The 17,579-nt window shown below is 35.6% G+C and overlaps 1 long non-coding RNA gene across 1 annotated transcript in view; it reads right to left on the bottom strand.

Moving 5' to 3' along the window:
- The window catches only part of LOC111770189 (uncharacterized), a 96,024-nt gene that overhangs the window by 19,095 nt on the left and 59,350 nt on the right, over nt 1-17,579 (bottom strand). The window contains exon 3 of the long non-coding RNA XR_011431446.1: nt 6,838-6,958. This is a non-coding gene — a long non-coding RNA (uncharacterized lncRNA). The remainder of the gene's footprint in view (nt 1-6,837; nt 6,959-17,579) is intronic.

The raw sequence follows: 17,579 nt of genomic DNA, 5'->3' as shown, positions 1-17,579 counted from the left end.
TTGCATGTTCCACTTTCGTGGCCCTGGGGTTCGCTGGTTTGGATCCTGGGTGTGGACATGGCACTACTTGTCCAGCCATGCTGTGGCAGGCGTCCCAGATATAAAATAGAGGAAGATGGGCATGGACATTAGCTCAGGGCCAATCTTCCTCAGCAAAAAAAGAGGAGGATTGGCAGCAGATGTTAGCTCAGGGCTAATCTTTCTCAAAAAATATATATATATATTTTCCAATATTAACTTCTAACTAGATTCTTTCTTGTCACATAAAATTTAAGTGGTGATGTTTACATAGCATTGCAAATGTAATTAATCCCATTGATTATACACTTAAAAATGGTTAAAGTGGTGAATTTTATGTTACTTATATTTTACCACAATAATACAAAAAAAGAAAATCCTATAAAGAGACTCAGTCATTGCTTGAGGAGATCCAGAATTCTTCATTCTGTTTCTAAGAGCCCAAATCTAATTTTCCAAACAAACAACAAAGAAAATTAACACCAATTTCTGAAGTGAGTAGGATTTTATGTATTTCCTATTTTTGGAGGCAGACTTTAATTTCAGGAAACTTCACTAATATGGGAATTAGAGAGAAAAATGTGGGTTTAAGTGAAGATGAATTTTCCCCTAAACTTCTCATAAAACGCCTCCAGATTGGGGAAGATCTCCCAATATCAAATTGTTCTGTAGGTATCACAGCTGCAAGCCCAGAGTACGTTTGCATTCTATGCCAGGGATACACACTTTTGACAAATTCATTGTCTGTCACTGTGAGGGTTGGAGAAGGGCACAGTGATGTTGGAGCGCCTAGCTTGGGCAGGATCCATCGCTGAATTCTTTTCCAAACCTGTTTAATTTAATCCTCATCACACCACTTTACAGATGAGGGACCTAAGGCTTGGAGGTTAAATAATTTATTCACTATCAATTTGCCAGTCTGTAATAGAGCAGAAATTTGAACTCAAGCTTGTCTTATTCCAAAACCTGTGCTGTTTCCGTTTTCCACCCTGATATCTCAGAAAGATCTGTAACAGCAAGAAGGGTGACTGGCAGTTGTTAAATGTGCCAAGTACTTCACTAACGTTACTGAATACTCACAACCACTCTACTAGGAAGCTGGTATTAGTCAAGTTAAAGAGATGCACAAACCAAGATTCTGTAAGTTAATTGTCCAAGTGTACATCAGTGCTAGGATTTTAATCATTCTTTGTCTGGCTTTAAATCCTATGCATACATTCCCCATATTCCTGCAAAGAAATTTGGTAAGATAATATGTTGAGATACAGTGGTCTCCCCTTAACTGTGGTTTTGGTTTCTGTGGTTTCAGTTACCTGTGGTCAACCCTGGTCTGAAAATATTAAATGGAAAATTCCAGAAATAATTCAAACGTTTAAATTGCACGTCATTTTGAGTAGCATGATGAAATCTCACACCGTCCTGTTCCATCCTGCCTGGGACACGGATAATCCATTCATCCAGAGGGTCCTCACTGTGTATGCTACCCGCTACCTGCTACTTCCCTGTCAGTCACTTTGGAGCGGTCTCAGTTATCAGATCCACTGTCCCGGTATTGCAGTCCCTGTATTCAAGTAACCCTCATCTTACTTAATCATGGCCCCAAAATATGAGAGTAGTCATGCTGGCTATTCGGATATGCCAAAGAGAAACCATAGAATGCTCCCTTTATGTGAAAAGGTGAAAGTTCTCAACTTAATAAGAAAGAAATCATATGCTAAGGTTGCTAAGATCTACGGTCACTGTTATTACAGTATGTTGTTATAGTTGTTCTATTCTATTATTAGTTATTGTTAATCTCTTACTGTCCAATTATGAATTAAACTTTATCACAGGTATGCATGTGTAGGAAAAAACATAGTATACATGGGGTTCAGTACTATCCACAGTTTGCAGCTTCAGGCATCGACTGGGGGTTTGAAATGTATCCCCTGACGATAAGGGGCGACTATTGTATTCATTTTTTCCTTCTTGTATGGCATTTGTCTCACCACAAGGTCTTTTTATAGTCAAACCCTTTTTCTTTCTCTTGCCTTAGGATGCCATTTCTTAAAGTGAGGACACTGGACATTAGCTCCACCTGGGACCTTGTTAGCAATGCAAATTCTCAATCCCTACCTAGGATCTACTGAATCAGAAACTCTCGAGGTAGAGCCGAGCCATCAGTGTTTCATCAGACTCTCAGGTGAGTCTGATACACCAATACATGCTAACAGCTTGTGACTCATTGACGTGGGGAAGGCTCATCGTGTGCTGGATCAAAGACAAGTTGCCTCTAAACAAACTGTTTTCCTGGCTTTTCATTTCCAGAAGTCTGGGCTCTTTCCTAGAATAGGAATATTCTCAACACTAAAAATTGCACGAAACTCTGAGGGTCCGCTTGCCATGGAAACCTCTGACTCTTCGCCTCAGAGAGCAGTGGAGAATCCTTTTGTGCTGCATGTTGACTATAACAATTCAGCTTTGCTTCCCAGGCTCCACAAAGATTACCAAACGTATCAGAGAAGGAAGTAGAGAAGCGACTAGACTTTAGACCCATCCAGGCTTGGCCAGTGATAACTAGCGTCCTGAGGGATCGCTCCAATGTAAAGATCATGATGTGGTAGGCAGAGGGTGGGAGAGACTCCTAAAGAGTGAGGTTCAATGAAATTGGAAGTTGTGGTAGGATTCAACTGGAATTAAATAAAGTAATATAGTGTGAAAAAAGTTTATATTTACTGTAAAATGAATTCTAAAATGTATGCTTTTAGGTATTTTTACTTTTTAGTGTCCTTAAAAGAAGAGAAAGAGACTGGAGCTCATTCTTTCCACCATATGAGGATACAGGAAGATATCTAGGCGCAAAGCAGGAAGAGCGCCCTCACCAGACACTGGACCTGCCAGTACCTTGATCTGGGACTTGCCAGCCTCCCAAACTCTGACAAAGAAGTGTTGTTTAAGCCACCCAGTCTACGGCATTCTTCTATTGCAGATCAAACTGAATAGGACAATTTTTAAATGTCCTCCGCATTTTTCCACTTACACTCAAATGCACTTTTGCGGTAATAAGAAGGAACCTAAAGCTTCCTCCTTTCTTTACTAAAAAAATTAGCTGGTACTCCTTCTTGAGTTATGAATATAGACAATAACGTCTACCGAAAATAAAGTGGAAGTTTAATCTTTTAGCCACATACGTAATAATTTATTTTAGGAGGCATAAAAAAGAAAAAAGTTCTTTCAGATTTGAAAAGCTTATAGATTGGTCGCTGCATTTTGAAAGAAGGCCCAACTACTCAGTATTATGCGAAGAAAATGTTTTAGATTTGAAAGTGTCTTGCATATGCAGAATTAAAGTACCTAGGCAGTCCACGGGGGTACTCTCTGTAGTGGGTTTGGGGCGCGTGGTTTACAGAATGGGTACCAAGTATGTGGAGTACCTCTGAGGTTCGCCCAATACAATAACTTTGGTAAATATCGGACTTGCTGTCCATTCAATTTAATTCCCCTAATAATAATAATAATAAGACCAATAATGATAATAATTGCTAAAAAGTTTTGAGCACTTTCTATGTGCCAGGCATCGTTTTAAATGCTGTAAATTTATTAGCATGCTTAATCTTCAAAACTAAATTATAGACTATTAGATAAAGCATATTCTTTCTCATCTAAATCAAACAGAAGTATTCCTGAAGAGTTTAAAAATGCACACAAATAATACTTAAGAATTATTGTTTCCACATTCCTGAATTAAATATTTCGTTATTTTCTCAGCCTATATGCATATATATTGAAAGCTAGGAAATAGCTTTCAGAATTTGAAAGTAGATATGAAAATAAATGTAGATATATATTTAGAAGGTTAGAAAATAGTACCAAACTACTTTGAGTATAGCTTAAATGGAAGTAAAAATATTCACATTTTTAGCCAAGACTAAAGTCAGGACAGAGCTGGCTAAAAACAAAAGATTCAGTGCCCTGAAGTTTCCAGTTCAAATATGGCCTTGTCCTTAGCAAGGACCCTAACCCACTGATCCTATGTACTCAGTGACTACAACTTATAGACATGGTCACCACATTTTCTAAAACCAAAGGTTGAAGCAATTGGTAGGATAGATAACTTTGTTTTCTGATTTGCCAGTTTCCTTATATTTAATGAATAATAGTAACTATAGAAAAATCCTTCACCAAGGAATCAACTTTACTTAAAAAGAGTAAAATCTCTTAAAATAGAAATTGTTCTGGAAGATAGAGGTGTGTAGTCACTAAGATTATAAATCGTGTGAATGAAACACAATAATTTGGAATAAATTCTTGATTCTCACTAAATTTGCTGTAATTGTTAAAACTAACACCACAAAAGGAAATCTGGGAGGGAGACAGAGGTGGTGTTGTTTAACGGGTATAGAATTTCAGTTTTGCAACATGAAAAAGGTTCTGGAGATTGGTTGCACAACAAAGTGAATGTACTTTAACACTGCTGAATTACACCTAAAAATGGCTAAGACGGTAAGTTTTATGTTATGTGTATTTCACCACAATTTTTTCGAAAGAAGCAAAAAAGAGGAAAAGAAAAGTTTACTTTTTTCCTGCACTGCTAGTAGGAGCCACCTTTTCCCAACTTGCTATAAAGGGAAAGTAAAAGAGGAGAGCAGAAGTGGAGAAACTAAATCAGTGTTTGTTGACTGACTATTCACAACTAGCCATGGAAGATCTATTCTCCTCTCATTTTTAGACAGAAATTTAAAGTCAATAACATTTGTCCAATCTAATGTAACTAGTAAGTGTTCGAATTTATACACAACCACAATTTGGGGAGGATCCAAGCTCTTTTTCTTATGCTAGAGTCCTTTTCAAAATACTACAAGCAATGCAATTCTATCAGACTAACCAAGGCTTATATTGAGTGGGTCCTCAAAAAGAAAATGATGAGTATCACCTAGCTGAGAATTCAAACAACATTGATCTTACTGACACTAATTATAAATCTCATACAGTTAAAATCTATCAAGAGCTTAGTTACATAAGCTTATATATAGATATAGAATATAATCCCATTATTCTCTAGGTTAGTGATTTAATTCAGTTTATCCTAATAAAAGTATATCCCACACCAAAGATATAGGAAATACATCATTGCAAATTCAAAGCCTCACTTTAGCGTTTGACAATAACTGAGATGATGGGGTTGAAAACAAAGCTGAGTCTTCTCAGGGAAGAGTGGTTTCATCTCAACTTAAGTATGTATAACATTGTGGATAGGAGCATAGATAGCTGTGATAACACTTGCAATGGAATAAAATGGGGATAAAAATATCAGGGAGGGATATATACATGTATTTGCTGTTACATGTTCCCTGAATAGCTGAGTCAAAGCCTGGCCAGAGAGAAGAATGACTGGAGTGATTGCTACTTTTCACGTTTTCCAAGGGGAGAACGGTGAACAATGGGGCAACTTTGCATTGAGGGAAAATTTCAGTGGAGAAGCCAGTCTTCATCCTGCCTCGGAATGGAGCTAAGGAGGTAGTCACGTGACTGATGAAATAAAGAGTTAACTTACTCATGGAACTCAAGACAGCTCTGATGCTCTGACAAAAATCCCTGAAAGTGTGACTCCCACTTGTACTTCGCCTGAATCATGGGCTGAGCTTTAAGAGCAGTAGTGTTCAGCGGGGTGACATCACTGTTTCTATAATATGCAACTCTAGTCACTAGTCACTGGTTACTAATAATGATGTCTGCAAATTATCTCATTATTACAAAATGATTAGACTCAAAGTTACTTGAATAATGCAAGTTCATAAACATCTTACTTGACCAGCAAGGGTGGATTTGCAGCTGGTGAGCCGAGGGGTATATGAGCATGATGCACCCATTAGAGAGAGTAACGCACATCAAACTTAAGGACAAATGTCCTCACACTTGATGTCTCTCTCAGGAAGAATGACCTAGAAGCTGTGATATCCCACATTTTCTCACATTCTTGTGGGAAAAAACTTGATAACAATGAAGTTTTACTTACAAGGAACTTTTTGGATTATAAATATATCTGCTCCCGCCAGGGGGTTACAGTTGGTTTATATTTGAAGTGCAATACACATATATATCTCAAAAGGAATCCTTAAAGCTGTAGATCAAAAACACTGTTCATGCACATACTTACATATGAATCTGATAAGACTGAAGTTAATCTAACAGTAGTTAAAATTACAAATCAAGACTAGTAGAAATAAGGTCACAATTTTAAATAAAATTGAGTATAAATTCACAAAATGGCCTTGAAATTTAACCTAGCCCTCAAATCCACAGTGGAAACATGTTCTGGAAAAGGAGAAAATCATATATTCAGGAATATGTGTATGGATGTGTGTGTGTGTGTATGTATTTATTTAGAAAACTTAGGAAAAACATAAATTTCTATATGTGGATTTATGTTGGCATATAGAATATCTCATTATTAATAAATTAGCAGCAAAAATGCAGTTATTTGTCTTAGATAAGGTTCCAGGGAGAAATATGACACACTCAAAATAGATGATGGAAGAAAGCGTGCTGATGGAGACTATTTAGCAAGATGTGGGGGGATAAAGAAAGTAAAGTATTATAAAGTGCCTTGGGGCTAGCAACAGCAGGATGCCACTGCCACTCCTGGACCTGAGAGGGCCAGGGAGGAGCAGATACCAGGATCCATCCTGACCTATAGATATAGGAGAAGGAACACCCAAGAGCAGTTGTAGATATTGGTAGGGAAAAAGAACAGAAACAATCAGTGGTGAACTGCAGCCTGGCAAGGAGGGAGCCAGGGGGAAACACATGTTACCTTCTCCAACCTCCCCTCTCTCCTACCTTTGACTGGCGCTTCCCACTGGTCAGCTGAAAGCCAGCGGGCAGTGGAGCCTTCTTGAAGCCGTCCATGGGGCACAGCTCCTCAGGCACAAAGCATGTTGGAGAGAGGCAGATTATGAATCTGGAGGGGCAAGAGGAGAATGCTTAGCCCAAATTTATATAGTGCTTTTAGAGTTTCAACACCATTCACGCAAACCCATTTAACTCAAACAGCCTTGAAAGGTAAAGAGAGAGAAACAAATTTGAAGTTTAAGGCGAAAAGAGATTTTCACAGTGAAGTATTGGGCTAACTATTTGTGTTCAAAACTGAATCTCAGCTTGAACTAAAAAGCCTGATTTATGGCCTATCAAACATACATTGTACATCTGCTTATCCATTAAAGAATGCACCTCTTAAGAATGCATACTTCTCCTCCTAAACCTAGTGCTAATGCCCTATTGGTAAAGCCTGGATTAGTCCCTTTCCTGACATCAAGGTCATGTTGACCTGCTAGTTTGCAACTGAATATCTCTTTGAAATTTTGATGAAAATGTATCCTGGGTGTGTTCAGTGTATGTTCTTTGTTCTAAAAAGATTTAAGACTGTACTGAAACTCATGCTTCTCCGGAACTTCTTCTAAGGTCTTCCTGGGTTATAATCCTCACTCTGGCTCACAATAAACTCACCCCGATTTGATTTATAGGTTGGTTATGGATTATTTGCATCGACAAAGGTTTTTAGAGTTTCTCAACACTGCCCATTTATATGTGTAATAGAGCCAGTAATAAAACTGTCTTCTAATTTCATACCTAGTACTTTTCAGGCTCTTGGAGAAATCTGAATGTAAAAAAATCTAAATAACTTAGAGAGATGCTTTGGAACTCTTTCTCTTCTTCCATGCTGAGTTTTGAAAATATTAATGTAGAACTGGAGTATGTAATGGAGATAGGAAGTTTAAACAAACCTTCACTAGTCATGTCCATTTTTTCAATAGCCTAGAAGAATTGCACAGATGTTGGAAGTTATGTGTCAACCTTTTAAGAAACCCATTAGCCAAGTACATGTTGGAGCACATGGTAAAGAATACAGCAAGATATAAGACCCAAGGATCCTTCCACAAGAAAATAATTGAAGCTGAACTGGAATGGTAAAACCCACATTTTGTTGTGTTAATGAGAAGTAATTGAAGAAATTTACAGAAGATCTCAAAACCAGAAAGCAAGCCCTTTGTGTACGCATATTGAAAATTCTGGCTATCCTCTTGTACAACCTTGTGCCCTTACAAGGTTTAGAAAGCTCTTTGGTTCGAAAGAAGTTACACTGTCTAAAGAAAGAGGCAAAATTAACAGATCAATCTGAATTAAAATAGTAGGCACTGTTAAATTAGGCTGTGCTGTATATGTTTGCAGAATAGCATTAGGAGGAAGAAATGGTAATCCCAGAAAGAGAGAATTCAAATAAAGCAAGCCCTCCCAAAAAGTTCTGTTTATTTTGATAGAGCATGGTGTGTGTGATGTATAATGTTTTGAGGTGTGCATTTGAGGCTCAAAGTGTGAGGAGTTTGAGGCACACTGACAAAGTTAGAGAGCTTGAATGATAAGCCAAGGCTAGTTCATAAATAATAGGGAATGAGAGTTACCCCCCTCTTCATATATTCTAGAACCGAATCCTAGGAGTAAATCTCTCTGGGGACAGTTCTGCAAGCATTTTGCAACCTTAGAAACACTGAGGAGCATATACATTGCATTAACTGAGGTAGAGAATTGCTTTTTTTTTTTAACTGTACAAGCTGCATGCCATAAAGGTGCTGTATCATTCATATGATTTGTAATAAATCTTTTGTATTCTTTCCTCACAATAATTTATCTGAAATAGAAGCCAATACCTTCCAGGTTACTAAGCCTAGCTATTGAATTAATTCATGAGCTGGACTGAAAAAATGGGCCATTCTTCACCACCAAGATCATGAATATTTTAATGTCTGAATAAAGTTAAAGCAACTCAACTTTGTGAAGATGCCACCAGGAGGAAAACATCTGCACTTATAAACCCAGAATTCCATTAATTCAATAACAAAAATATCTTTAGAACTAGTCCCCAAAATGGAGTTAGCCTTCCTTAGAGTGCAAGACCACAGGTATGTGAATAATCCCAGAGAAAACAATGACTTTTTGAAACTTTTGGCTCCTGCTAACCATAATGATCTAACACCACAAAAAGGAAATTGGAGAATAGTTGACATCGTTTTTCTCTGTTCTCCAACAACTGTCAGTTTATGTTTACCAAAATCAGAAAACATAAAGGAAAAGAAACATCTACAGAAGACTGATGATGAAGATGTATGCATAAAGGATGTGCGGTATTTTAATAAGTTATTGCTTTGCTCCATCAATGGAATAAATGGACAATCGTATCTAACCTAATCTGAGCCACCAGTACACCCTCCTCATTTCCCACAAATGGTATTTACAAATCCATAGCATCACCACCACCAGAAGCTCAGTGATCAAGGTAATCCTCCAACTCAGTGGTTCTCAACATGTGTTGCACATTAGAATTACCTGCGGGAGCTTGAATGAGAATTTCTGGGGATGGGAACTGACCATCAGCATTTTTTAAAGTTCCCTGCATGATTCTAATGGATTGAGGACTACTGCTATCCTATGCAAAGATGTCAAAATGTGAACATGAGTTTATTTGCAATACTTTTATGACTTGAAAATCATTGCCGATAACTAAGTTTCTTACCTTCTTTCATCACTAGTACAAAGAAGGCCCTTCTTACACTTACATCATAAGTACTTGGTGAGAATTCCTTAGTTAAAATAAACATTAAATGAAAATTTTACCGTGTTGACATATGTTAAAGTAAATCTCTTTTCCTGTGTGGTCATAAGTATACTAATTCTTATTGCTTGTTTACACATTTGTAGTATGGGGATGATTGTATCTACTTTCCAGGGTTATCATGAAATGAAATGGGTTAATATATCAGAAAGCACCTAGTAAAATGTTTGCATAAAATAGACGTTCATTACATAGTCAATATCAAGAAATAATTGTAAATTGTAATTATGAATGTTATTGTAATCATAATTACAATAAGTTAAGAGGCTTAATGTAGGCACTGTCCTGTATGCTGACATACAGCAAAACAAACTAAAATCCCTGCTCTTCATTAAATTTAGCTTTCAAGGAGATATTGATAATATAGTATGCAATACAGTCATTATCAATGGGGGTATGTTCTGAGAAATGTGTCAATTTCGCCCTTGTGAGAACATCATAGAATACGTACACAAACCTAAATGGTATAGCCAACTGCACACCTAGGCTACAGGGTACTAATCTTGTGGGACCACCATCATATATCCGTCCATCATTGACCAAAATGTTGTTGTGCGGCACATGCCTGTATAATGATAAAGGCCAAGGAGAAAAAGAAGCAAAGTGGTGTGGTGGAGAAGCATTCATGTTAAACAGGATAAGAAGAAGTCTTCACTGAGGCAATTGTATTTGAGTAGACTTGAGGGAGCTACCCACAGAGATATTGGGGAAGGCATTTTAGGGCAGGGCAACAGGAAGAACATGTCTGGGGTGTTTAGGTAGCAGCAAGGAGGCTATTGTGGCCGAATTAAGATCTAGTACAGGGGAAAGTAGCAGAAGATAAGATCAGAAAGGCAATGCGGATATAAGAGTGAGATAACCATATAAGGCCATATGGATGGTGATTCTGCCCCCTTTCTGGTACTCTATCAGGTAAATTTCTATTTTCTACTCCCCATGTTTCAGTGCAACCATTAAGAGAGTTCTGGACAAAGAATTGTGATCAAAATGTGTGATTCTTGTAGACCAGAGCATACAATTGCTTCAGCGTGCTGACAAGCATATTAGAGGTGATGCCTGCTCCATCAGTCTTTGTCCCTGGATGCTCATGACAGACAAAACTCACATCCTTCACAATGAAACCATAGCAGAAGGCAGCTATTGCAGAAATTAACTTTGGTTGTTCAAATCATTAAGACTCTGAGTTGTGGGGCCAGCCCCGGGTCCGAGTGGTTAAGTTCACGTGCTGTGCTTCGGCAGCCCAGGGTTTCACCGGTTCAGATCCTGGGCGCTGACATGGCACCATGGCACCACTCCTCAAGCTACGCTGAGGCAGTGTCCCACATGCCACAACTAGAAGGACCTACAACTAAAATATACAACTAGGTACTGGGGGGCTTTGGAGAGAAGAAAGAAAAATAAAATCTGAAAAATAATTAAAAAATAAAAAAAAGATTCTGAGTTGTTTGCAACTGCTAATAAAATATCCTGACTCATACATCGCTCATACTAAGGACTTTTGCTTTCATTCTAAGTAAAATGGGAAACTAATGGAGATTTTTAAGACAGGAGTGAAGTGATTTGACATATTTGAGATAAGATCACTCCATCTACGTTTTTGATAATAGGCTGCAAGCCTTGGGCAATGGTAAAACCTCTTGGTAAAAAGCCATACTATTGAGAATGTGCATGCTTGGGTGAGGTGGGGAGTCACAGACGTCTCTGTAATCCAAACAGAGGTGAAGTGAGTGAACCAAATAGCCTTAGTTCCCACAGTGTTTCCCTCAGTTTACTTTCTGTTCTCTCTTTGATCCCTAATCTTTAATTGGGACGCTTGCTTTTCAGTTTTTTTCCTATTGTTCAACTGCCTATGGTTTAATTCTTACACAAACATTAATCATAATTAAAAGTAAGTGATGGATTTTAAAATGCAATAACATATATTCAGGATCTACTATGTGATAGGTAATAAAGGTTTAACTAGATACAAATATTTTTTCTTGCCCTTGACGTTTCTCAATCTAGTTGCAGCCTCAAGACAAATACAATAAGACTGCATATAATAGTAAATGTACCAATGGTCTTTAAGAATATATGTGTTAGAATAGTTTTGAAAAGAGAGAAATCAGATAATGCGCGTTGACTCCATTTAGCAGGTACGATGTGGGCTTTGGGGAAAGAATGAGACAGACTTTCATGAGTGAAGAGTTGGGAAGGCATTTCAATCTTCAGTAAATGCATAAACATCACTAAAGAAGTGGTATCTTATGGCAATCATTTTCAGACAAAATATGTAGACCAATTCTGAAGGAATATAAGATTTACTGAAAAGACAACAAAAAAAGAAAGTAATTTGGAGACATAAGGAAGCAGCAAATTATAAAGGGCCTTGAATAACAGAAACAGAAAATACAAGACAGCCAAAGAGATTTTTTTTTAGACTTGTTATAGCTTCAACACGACCAAAGGGTATTTACAATACGCAACGACAAAAAGAGTGATTTAAAACATGATTGTGACAACATACCTGATTCAATGATAAATACAATTTTGTCCCTACTTAAAAAACAACACTAGTTTGACTATTTCATTATACACTATTTTATCTCAAATCTAAATCCAGGAATTATGGTTAATGCCCAAGGTAATAAAGGAAGATTAAATAAGTTATAATATATTTGCTAGCCAGGGAGAAAAAGTAAAGAAGAAATAATTGTATGGAGGGTTAACAAAAATAATTTACTTTTTAAAAAAAATCTCACAAATGATGTTTAAAGAACAATACATTATTCATTTTGCTAAAAATATTTCTGTGTGGAAAAGAACTTTTGAATATTTACTAATACACCACTGTCTTCAAACAAATGTCTAAAGTCTTAGAAGAAATCTTATCATTTCCATTGGCATAATGTTCGGTTATGAGTCCAGTCTTCCGTAAAGGTCAAAAGGATTTCTAGGGGAAAAAAGATAGATTTGATCTAGCAAACAATTATTCAAAGGAAAATTAAATTAGAGGATATTCTAGAAAGGAACAGCCATGACCTAGCAGTGCCCAAAGGATGTGGATAAAAAGGGTTCATGTGTCCTTTGGGATCAGTTATATTGCCATTCTGAAATATAAAATACTATAATTGTGTTAGCATAGTCATCAATGACAGAAAATAAAGAACATTGTGTTTCTCAAGCAAGCATTCATATTTCAGCCTAATCAAAAATATTGTCTAAATTTTTAAATTATTTATGTTTGAGGGTGTCTCATTCTGATAAAAAAATGAAATGGATTTAATTTCTTTTAAGCATAAAAAAACTAGTTACTAATAATAAAATTTCAAGACTCAAGACAAAGGGTTTAGCACCAAATAAAGCCTTTAAAGATGGGTGGTGATTTCAGTTTCACATGTAAGTTCTTTGATATATGACTGTTTTATAATAGAAAGCAGATAATGCTTCTCTGAGAATGCAAAATTTCTATTTTTGGACGTGAGCTCCAATTGGCAAACGTTATTTAGAAAAAAATTGGCATTGAATAACTGGGGAGAGAAATGAAAAGATACTATATGTACAAGCCTAGGTGTTTATTTATCATTGAGGGCATGACAGTAAAACTATCTAGTAGTAAGTAAGTTACTAGTAGTAGGTTGATTCTTTAAGGAAGGGTAAAGGAGATAGACAGGAATGGGAGATAAGGCAGAGAATACCAAACATGGTCCAGTGCCGATCACTGGAGGAAGAAGTCTGCTATTACACCAAGACCCCCAAGATAATCAGCTCAGATCTCTGGATGGCATAGAGGACACGTAAAAAGGCTCAAACAAAAACTGAGTACTTTTATTTATGAATGTTACTTGTCAATCCTGAGAGTTGGCACTTGGTCTATAATGTCAGAGTGGGTATAATCTTTGTACAGTTCATCCAACTCTACTATTTTCTACTTAAATAATGTATCCCCTCAGATTGGTGATTTTGCTTACTAAGGTAAATCCTTACCTAGCCAGCCTGTCTTCCTACATCGCTTACCATCTAGTGATCTTTCCTCATCTTTCTGGGCGAGCGCACCCAGTCTACAGCAACGAAGCCTCTTTAGGTACCATGGAGGAGTGAAGGCATACACTAATCCCCAGAGTATTTTCTATGGTGCACATTCTATTTAGGCCTTGTACAACTATAGTCAGTTTTCTCTTACCTCATGTATGTTCAAGGGATCATGTTCACATGTCCCTCCACCTTCTATGTCAGGTCATAGGATTTATATGAAGCACAAAATATTCAACACAATTTATCTTTTTAATGCATATCAGGATGTGTGTTTGCTTTGTTTTCTCCTGCTCTTCACTGGGTCAGATAAACTGGAGGCTGTATATGTCTATAAGTATATTGTCAGTTTTAAAACTCACGTTCCAGAATCAGTGAAGCAGCTTTTGAACCAGGCGTATGTCCTTATAAGTCAGAGGTGAGCAAACATTTTCTGTAAAGGGCCATACACTAAATATTTTAAGCTTTCCAGGTCACATAGGTCTTTGTCTCATAATATTCTTGGTTTCCCTTAAAAATACTTTAAAATATAACAAATATTCTTAGCGCACAGCCATTATGAAAGTAGATAGTGGGATGGATTTGGTCTATAAGCAGCAGCAGATGTGAGTTCCAATTGGTAAACATTATTTAGAAAAAAAATTGGCATTGAATAATGGAGAAAGAAGCTCACTTAACATAATTTTCTTTATCTATGAGACTATGTGAGAATTGAATAAGATATATAAAAAGCCTAGATCCCAGTAAGTGTTTGATGAGTGTTCACTATTATTGACGGCAATTTTATTATTAGGATGCCTAGAAATAACAGAGGCAGTTAGGAGAGAATAATCTATTTATTGCCATTTGAAGGGTTTGAATGCTGATAGGCACACTCATAACAGATATTCTGAGAAGGAATTAGAGACAGTATAAGAGCGTAGATTTTGCATTAAGTGAAATGCAAATCAAAACCACATAAGATACCAACCACTTCACAGCCACTAGGGTTGTTATAGCCAAAAACTTAATAACAAATGTTGACAATGAAAATGTGAGGAAATTAAATCCGAAGTAACCAGAAGAAAGAAAATGATAAAGATCAGAACAAAAAGTCAATGAAATAGATAAGAGAAAAATAATAAAGAAAAGAAGTTAAATAAAAAACTGGTTGTACGAGAATATTAAAAAAATCAATAAATCTCTAGCTAGAATAATTAGCAAATAAACAAGACATAAATTATAAACACTTCTGCTGAAAGAATAAACACCACTGGAGATTCTATAAATATTGAAAGGATAAAAAGAGATTATTATAAACAACTTGCCAATAATTTCAGCACCATAGATGAAATGAACAAAGGCACTAAAGTACTAAAACTACAAAGCTCACTCAAGAAGAAATAGATTAACTAAATAACCCTATTTCTACTTTAAAAATTTGAATTTGTACTTAAAAAACTTACAAAGAATGTTCCAGGTCTACATGGCTTCACTGGTGAATTCTAGCAAACATTTAAGAGAAAAAGAATACCAATTCTATACAAACTCTGTCTGAAAACTGAAGAGAATGGAATAATTCCCACCTCATTCTATAAGGCAAAACTTATCCTGATACCAAAAGCAGACAAAGGTATTACAAGTAAAGAAAATTATAGACCACTACCCATAAACAAAGTTACAAATATTCTAAATAAAATTTAGCAAACAGAAACCAGCAATATATAACTTGGAATTCATCACATTAAACTAAAGAAGAAAAATCATATAATTTTCTCAATAGATGAATTAAAAAACCTGTGGCATTATCTAACATCCATTATTGATGGAAAAAAAATTCAGGAAACAGGGAGTAGAAAGGAACTAAATTAACCTGATAAAGGACAACTGGGAAAAATACAGATCTAACATTGTGATTAGTGGAGAAAACTGAATTACTTTCTGTTTGAGATCAGTAACAAAACAAAGATGTCCCCTTTCCCCATTCCTATGCAATTCACACTAAACATCTTAGTCAGTGAAATAAGGTAAAAAAAGAAGGAATAAAAAGTTTTCAAACTGTAATGGAAAAATTAAAACTGTCTTTATTCACAGACAACATGGCTGTCTATGTAGAAAATCCAATGGAATTGTAAAAAATCCCCTAGAACTAATCAATAAATGTTACAAAGTCAAATGTATTTGTGATACTAGCAATGAACAATTAGAAGTGATATTTTTAAAAGTATCATTTATGATAGTATATAAATATAAATGTTTAGTAATAAATCTGTCAGATCTGAAAATTATAAAATATTGCTTAGAAAAATTTTAAAAGATCTAAATAAATGTAGTAATATCATGCCTTCATGGATTGGAAGACTTAGTACTATTTAGATGTCAATTCTCCCCTAACTGGTCTATAGCTTTAATACAAACGATAAAAATACCAGTAATTTTTTGTAGAAATTGACAAGCTTATTATAAAATTCATATGAAAATGCAAAAGATCTAAAACCAAAACAACTCTGAAAACAGAACTAAGTTAGAAGACAAAGAGATTGATTTCAAGATTTATTTTAAAGCTACAAAGCTCAAGATAATGCGGTTGGCGTCAAGACAGACAAATAAATCAATGGAACGTAATAGAGTCTAGAATAGACTCACATGTATATATGGTCAACTGATTTTTGCCCAAGTGTAAAGTACAGTGTTGAAGTGTCTCTCTTTTCAACAAATGCCATTGGAACAATTGGATATCTATCTTGTAAAATAACAGCTTTGACCTATAACTCAAAAAATACAGAAAAACTACCTCAAAATGATCACAGTTTTTAAAAAATTATAGAAGAAAACACAGGAGAAAATCTTTACGACCTTGAGTAGTTGAACATTTCTTAAATATGACTCCTAAACCATGCTCCTTTAAAAAATGATAAACTAGACCTCATAAAATTTAACAATTTCTGCTCTTTCAAGGACAATATCAAAAGAATGAAAAGATGAGACAGAGAGGGTGAAAATATTTGTAAGCCATATATCTGATAAAAGATTTATATCTAGAGTATCTAAAGACTTTTGAAACCTCAATAACAAGAAAACAAATAACTCAATCTTAAAAATTAGCCACACATTGATATTTTAGCCTAGGAACCTCAGATTAATTTTGGAGCTTTAGATTTGAAACTCATGTGAGTGCTGCAGCTACTTTTCATACTTGCCTTACAGCCTGTTATTAATTTTTCAAATATTTTTTCCCTACCACTCCCTTCTAAACCCTGTGCTAGGATAGATAAAAATTAGAGCCAAACAATAAAATTCTATGACATATTCATTTACTTTATTATATCTGTATATGTACTCAGATATATATGTTTTCCTAAGTTACTTATGTTTTCTCTTCCTAATATATTACATTTGGGCTCAACACACTGAAAGAAAAGACATTTATGTACTGTTATTTGAAATATTAAAATTAGAGGTTTATAATTCCTAAAGAATTTTTTAAGAGATAAATTTCAAGTGGAAAATTGATAGGTGGATTTTCTGGAGAACATCAAAGGAGTGATACCTAATAGAAGATGAATACTTTGTATAAAGTTATATATATTTTTTCTACATCTTACTGGGTATGTCCTTAGATATACCGGGGAAAATGATGAAAATAACTCAATTATACATTCTCCTGAAGAGTATAGATTATCTATTGAAGAAAACTGTGTATGTGTGTGTATACACACAATCCACTGCTTCTTTCGGGCTTCCTTTTTTCTTTTTCTTTAACAAAGAAAGTAATGGAAAGCAATTTTTGGAGCAAGGTATATCTAGGTTCATAGTCAAGACTTAATCATCCTTTCTAATAATGGGTAAGTTTCTTCATCTGTGAGTCTTCTTCAAATGTAGCATGGGAATATTAATCCCTAAGGTGTTCCTGAAAATTAAATTA

Source organism: Equus caballus, chromosome 23 (assembly GCF_041296265.1).
Source record: "Equus caballus isolate H_3958 breed thoroughbred chromosome 23, TB-T2T, whole genome shotgun sequence".
NCBI lineage: Eukaryota > Metazoa > Chordata > Mammalia > Perissodactyla > Equidae > Equus > Equus caballus.
Note: the sequence above shows the minus strand (reverse complement) of the source record. Positions and strands in the feature narration are given on the sequence as shown.